The 5,183-nt window shown below is 39.3% G+C and overlaps 1 pseudogene; it reads right to left on the bottom strand.

Moving 5' to 3' along the window:
* Positions 1–423: 423 nt before the first annotated feature.
* Positions 424–1,846, bottom strand: LOC102997402 (acyl-protein thioesterase 1-like; annotated as a pseudogene).
* Between the last annotated feature and the right edge of the window lie 3,337 nt (positions 1,847–5,183).

The following is a 5,183-nucleotide window of genomic DNA, read 5'->3' as shown; positions in this document are numbered from 1 at the left end:
TTAAGTACGTATGAACGCATATATAAAAATACACGGACTTCCCTGGTGGCGCAGTGGTTAAGAATCCACCTGCCAATGCAGGGGACATGGGTTCAAGCCCTGGTCTGGGAAGATCCCACATGCCATGGAGCAACTAAGCCCGTGCACCACAACTACTGAGCCTGCACCCTAGAGCCCGCGAGCCACAACTACTGAGCCCTCACACCACAGCTACTGAAATTCACACGCCTAGAGCCCAAGCTCCGCAACAAACAAAGCCACCTCAATGAGAAGCCCCCGCTTACCGCAACTAGAGAAAGCCCGTGTGCAGCAATGAAGACCCAACGCAGCCAAAATTAAATAAATTAATTTTAAAAATATATATACAGATACTGCATGGTGACTAAGCAATTTGGGAATAAGTCCAGAGTCTAAGTCACAGCATGCATAAACTGTTTATGTCTTAACTGCTCATTTATACCTGAACAAGTTTTCATTAAGCATACTAATAATTTTCAAGGGATGTAATAAAAAATCTGGTTGCAGTATTTTATTATTTCGCTGAATTACATTTGGGAGAAAGAAGCTAGCTGCTTCACCTATTTTAATACTAATATATTCTGGATCATGTTACACAAATACATACATAGAAACTTAAAAGATCATAAATTTTCCATGAGGAGATTTATTTAGCCTGTGTCATTGGTGTGTATTTGTAAAACATTTTAACACTGCAAACATTAGAGGTTTCAAGATCGGACAAAGGAAAAAGCTTATACTCTACAATGATGATGCTGGTGTGTACTTCTCCACAAGGCCTCTTAGTGACATCAATCAATAGTAGTTACGAGTTTATCAATGAACTGCTTGATATCCATCATTTCCTGTTGACATGAACTGTGTATCATGCCTCCATAGGTTTTGAAGGTTACATTGGCTGGATTTACCAATGTTTTTAGCCTTTCAGCAGTAAGAACCAAACATTAGGGGAACTAAAGGATCCAAATCTCCATGGCACTGAAGAATAGAGATGTCTCTATTCAAGCCACTGATAGGACCGCGTGGAAAGGAAGCCCGCAGGGGCAGCCAGCAGCTGAGAGCAGTGACGCCGGCCAGCTTCTGCTGTGTGGTCAGTGCCGTGTACAGAGATAATGCTCCTCCCTGAGAAAATCCTCCCAAAATAATTCTGTTAGAAGGAATGCCATTCTTCACCTCTTGCCTTATCAAAGCTTTTACACTTTCTGCTGCCTGTTTAATTCCAGTTTCATCTTCCTGTGAATCTGGTGAAAGACCAATAATGTCAAACCAAGAAGGCATGGCCATGTTCATATTTAACGTTACAGGCATAACCGGAGCATGCGGGCAGATGCATTTGATGTGGGCGCTTCTGATACCTGCCAAGTCTTCTGCCCACCCATGCCCTGTATCTCCCAATCCATGAAGGAAAATCACCTCGGCGGTGGCCTTCCGGACGGCGGGCACAATGGCGGGCAGCGGGGCCGACATGTTATTGAGGCACATACACCGGCTCGACCGACCGCGCATCGTAAGTGGAAACCGGAGCGGGCGCCGGGCTGCAGCCAAGGGGGTGCGAGCGCCAAGTCCGGCCCGCCCACAGGGGCGCCCAGTGTGACTTTCTTATTTGTGCAATCAAAATTATTAATCCAAGAAACTTCATGTTACTACTGGTTACATCACTCCACTTTAAAGCCTTATCATAATTTTTATATGACTTTTCATTCTGTTGATGATACAAGTTTGTTTGAGAAGTGACCAACTCGAAAAAGTCGTTACCAAAAATTAATGCTGTTATTTCACTAACACTTTGCAGGTTATTACATTCAATAGTTACACCTGACACACCTGTAAAGTCTTCTAATTTCTGTCAAATGCTGTCTTCAATCCACTCTTCTGTAGAAGCAAAGGAGCATTCTCCACCACTGTGAGTTTCATTTTCACTTTCTGTATCAGAATCAATCACTAAGGTTTTTTGTCTTTTTGTTGGTCTAACATTCACATCGTCTGAATCAGAACTATATTCTGAAGAACTATCACTTTCCAGGATACTAGTATTTATGTCGCTCAGACAATCAGAGAAAATATCTGCATAAAATTCATCAAAAAATTCTTCTTCACCCAAAATCTCGTGATGCATCATTTTTGAAAATTTTACAGTAATAAGCTTGCGTTTATAATATACACAAGGTTGGAACAAAAACCTAATGGAGCAAAATGTGAACGATAACAACAATCATAAGTTGTATAATGAACCCTTGATCAATTTTATTTTTTCTAATTAATTAATTAATTAATTTATTTATTTATTTGGCTGTGTTGGGTCTTCGTTGCTGCGCACGGGCTGTCTCTAGTTGCAGCGAGTGGGAGCTACTCTTCATTGCAGTGCGCAGGCTTCTCACTGCGGTGGCTTCTCTTGTTGTGGAGCACAGGCTCTAGGCGCACGGGCTTCAGTATTTGTGGCACGCAGGCTCAGGAGCTGTGGCACGTGGGCTCAGTAATTGTGGCTCGCAGGCTCTAGAGCGCAGGCTCAGTAGTTGTGGTGCACAGGCTTAGTTGTTCCGCAGCATGTGGGATCTTCCCAGACCAGGGCTCAAACCTGTGTCCCCTGCATTGGCAGGCAGATTCTTAGCCACTGCACCACCAGGGAAGTCCCAACCCTTGATCAATTTTAAGCTTTAACAACTTCACACGGTGATATTAATTGTATCACTCCCTAAAAACATATTGATAAGTCTCCAGTCAATAACGTTCGGGTAACAAAAGATGTATTAATACATCTCCAGTCAATAATGTGTTAAAGGGACTTCCCTCGTGGTCCAGTGGTTAAGACTCCACGCTCCCAATGCAGGGGGCCCAGGTTCAATCCCTGGTCAGGGAACTAGATCCCGCATGCTGCAACTAAGAGTCCACATGCTGCAACTAAAAAGATCTCGCATGCCGCAACTAAAAGGTCCCACGCGCCTCAACTAAAGATCACACATGCAGCAACGAAGATCCTGCGTGCCGCAACTAAGACCCAGCACAGAGCCAAATAAATAAATATATATATATTTTTTTTTAAGTATCTTATAAAAAATAATAATAATGTGTTAAGACTAATTTGTTCAAAATAAGCCTGGTTTCCATAAACTTGGCCTGATTATTTGCATAAGTGTAATTGCTCATATAGGCTCTCTTAAACTGGCTGCACTGGAACTTTTCATTAGGAATCCCAGATCGAACTTTTAAAAGGCCCCTCAAGGCTAGGAAAGCCATGCTAATGGCTTGCCTTCAGATTCTGCCTGTGATATCTATAGATCTGGGTAAATTCCTCTCTTCTCCAGGTCTCCAGAATATCTTGAGATTCCTGCACCTGACAGGAGGTGATTTTCCTCATTCATCTGACAAGACTTCTGGGAACCCAAGAGTTTCCAAGCTCTGGAGGGATCAGATAGAAAGCAAAGATAAATGCTTCAATTCTACTCACAAGGGTATAATTTACCAAGTTGTTATAAATCATAATTAGCTTAAGGGGAAAGGTTTCTTGACATCTGAAAAACACAGATTAAAAGCCGGTAATATTTCAGATAAAAACCAAAAAATTACAACCATATTCATCAGTTCACTCAGCCTATGTAACTAATCCTTTTGCTAACAGTTTATGAAACCATCAGGGTTTCCATTAGAATTGTAATTTCTACCCAATTCAGCAGTATGATCTGAAAGTTATCAGAAAGCTGTACTTGTCAAAAAGTCCTTTCTATGATTCGTCTTAAAGATGAAGCAGTTTTGCAAAGCATCAGAGTGAAATAATAACTGTCTATGAATGACAAAAAACGTAACAACAATGCAGTTGACAAAGAAGCTTAACTGAGTGTTACGACGTACGACATTTTAAGATAATAACTAGAATTATGACTGATAACGATACCAGGATACATCCAAATTTTAGGAACTTCATCTAATTTCTAGAACATTTATTTTAATACGATTTACTCATACAATATAATGTAAAAAGGTTTATCACCACTCACCTGACAATGTTTCCAATGTAATTTAACATACAAAATAATTCAAATTAATTTAAAATTTCTCTCTGAGATACCTCAGGGGCCCACTGAAACATCCCAAAGTTAGTTAGAGGCTAAAAGAACTTCATTTAGAATTTGATCCTTGGGAAGTTTGTCAAAAATATCAAAAAGTTTTAAAACACCTGGTCAAATAGGATCATAAGTCACTATGAAACAATACTTATTTTAACAAAAGTAACAATAAAAGATTTCAGAGTCAAATAAAGAACATTACAATAGATCACTAAAGATCACTTAAAAAGTGAAGAAACTTAGTTTGTTATCAAAAGCAGCTCAACATTCCAGGAAAAACTATTCTCTTGACAGAGAGAGAGTAAACCAAAATCCAGCCTTGTACCAGCTCACTTTTAATAACAAATTCATCTAGTTAATTAAATTCAATCTAATCTTAGCCAGTTTTGACCACGCATAAAACTCTCTTCTCAAGGTTCCTTTCCCACAACCGTTCCATCACTTCCTATATCCGTATAAGTTTGTCCTCCTCTCTTTCCCCCTCATTTAGAAATAACTAGCTTCAGGACAAAATTACTCTTTTCCCTTAACAAAAATATCTCCATTCTTCTCACCTTCTCTTACCGACAACATGTATCCTACTTTATTTACATACTGAAATGTTTCCCTTATTATTTCTAGTAGTTTTTAATTGCACATATATTACAATTTTTAACCCTTAAAATGAAAACCAAGAAGCAAGCAATTATGAACTGTTTGTCATACCAGTATTTCCTGACTGGCAAACTTAAGAACATATTCCATAACCTCTAAAAATATACATTTTTTCCACAGCATAATTTTTCTTCGATGTGGTAAAAGATGTGTATCTAATAAACCCAAACATCTTTAGTTTTTCTCTCATAAGAAGACAAAAGTAGGCAAACTCAGACTTGTCTAGCAGTCTGTGTCCAGTGTTTTATCTTATTAAAAAATGATCTAGACCTTCAATGAATTCTCATCATTTAACTTTCTCTTACTAGGAGCATACTAAAAATCCCCCAGTTGTGTAAAATACACCCTAGGGAACAACTACAAGATGGAAAAGAGCTCTCATTTCCCATTTTCCTTTTAGACAAAGGCTTACAGCTATAAGTTGGTCATTCGGCCAGAATTCTTCCCAAA

The sequence above is a fragment of the Balaenoptera acutorostrata genome, chromosome 6 (genome assembly GCF_949987535.1).
Source record: "Balaenoptera acutorostrata chromosome 6, mBalAcu1.1, whole genome shotgun sequence".
Taxonomy (NCBI): domain Eukaryota; kingdom Metazoa; phylum Chordata; class Mammalia; order Artiodactyla; family Balaenopteridae; genus Balaenoptera; species Balaenoptera acutorostrata.
This window is presented reverse-complemented; position numbering and strand designations above follow the sequence as displayed.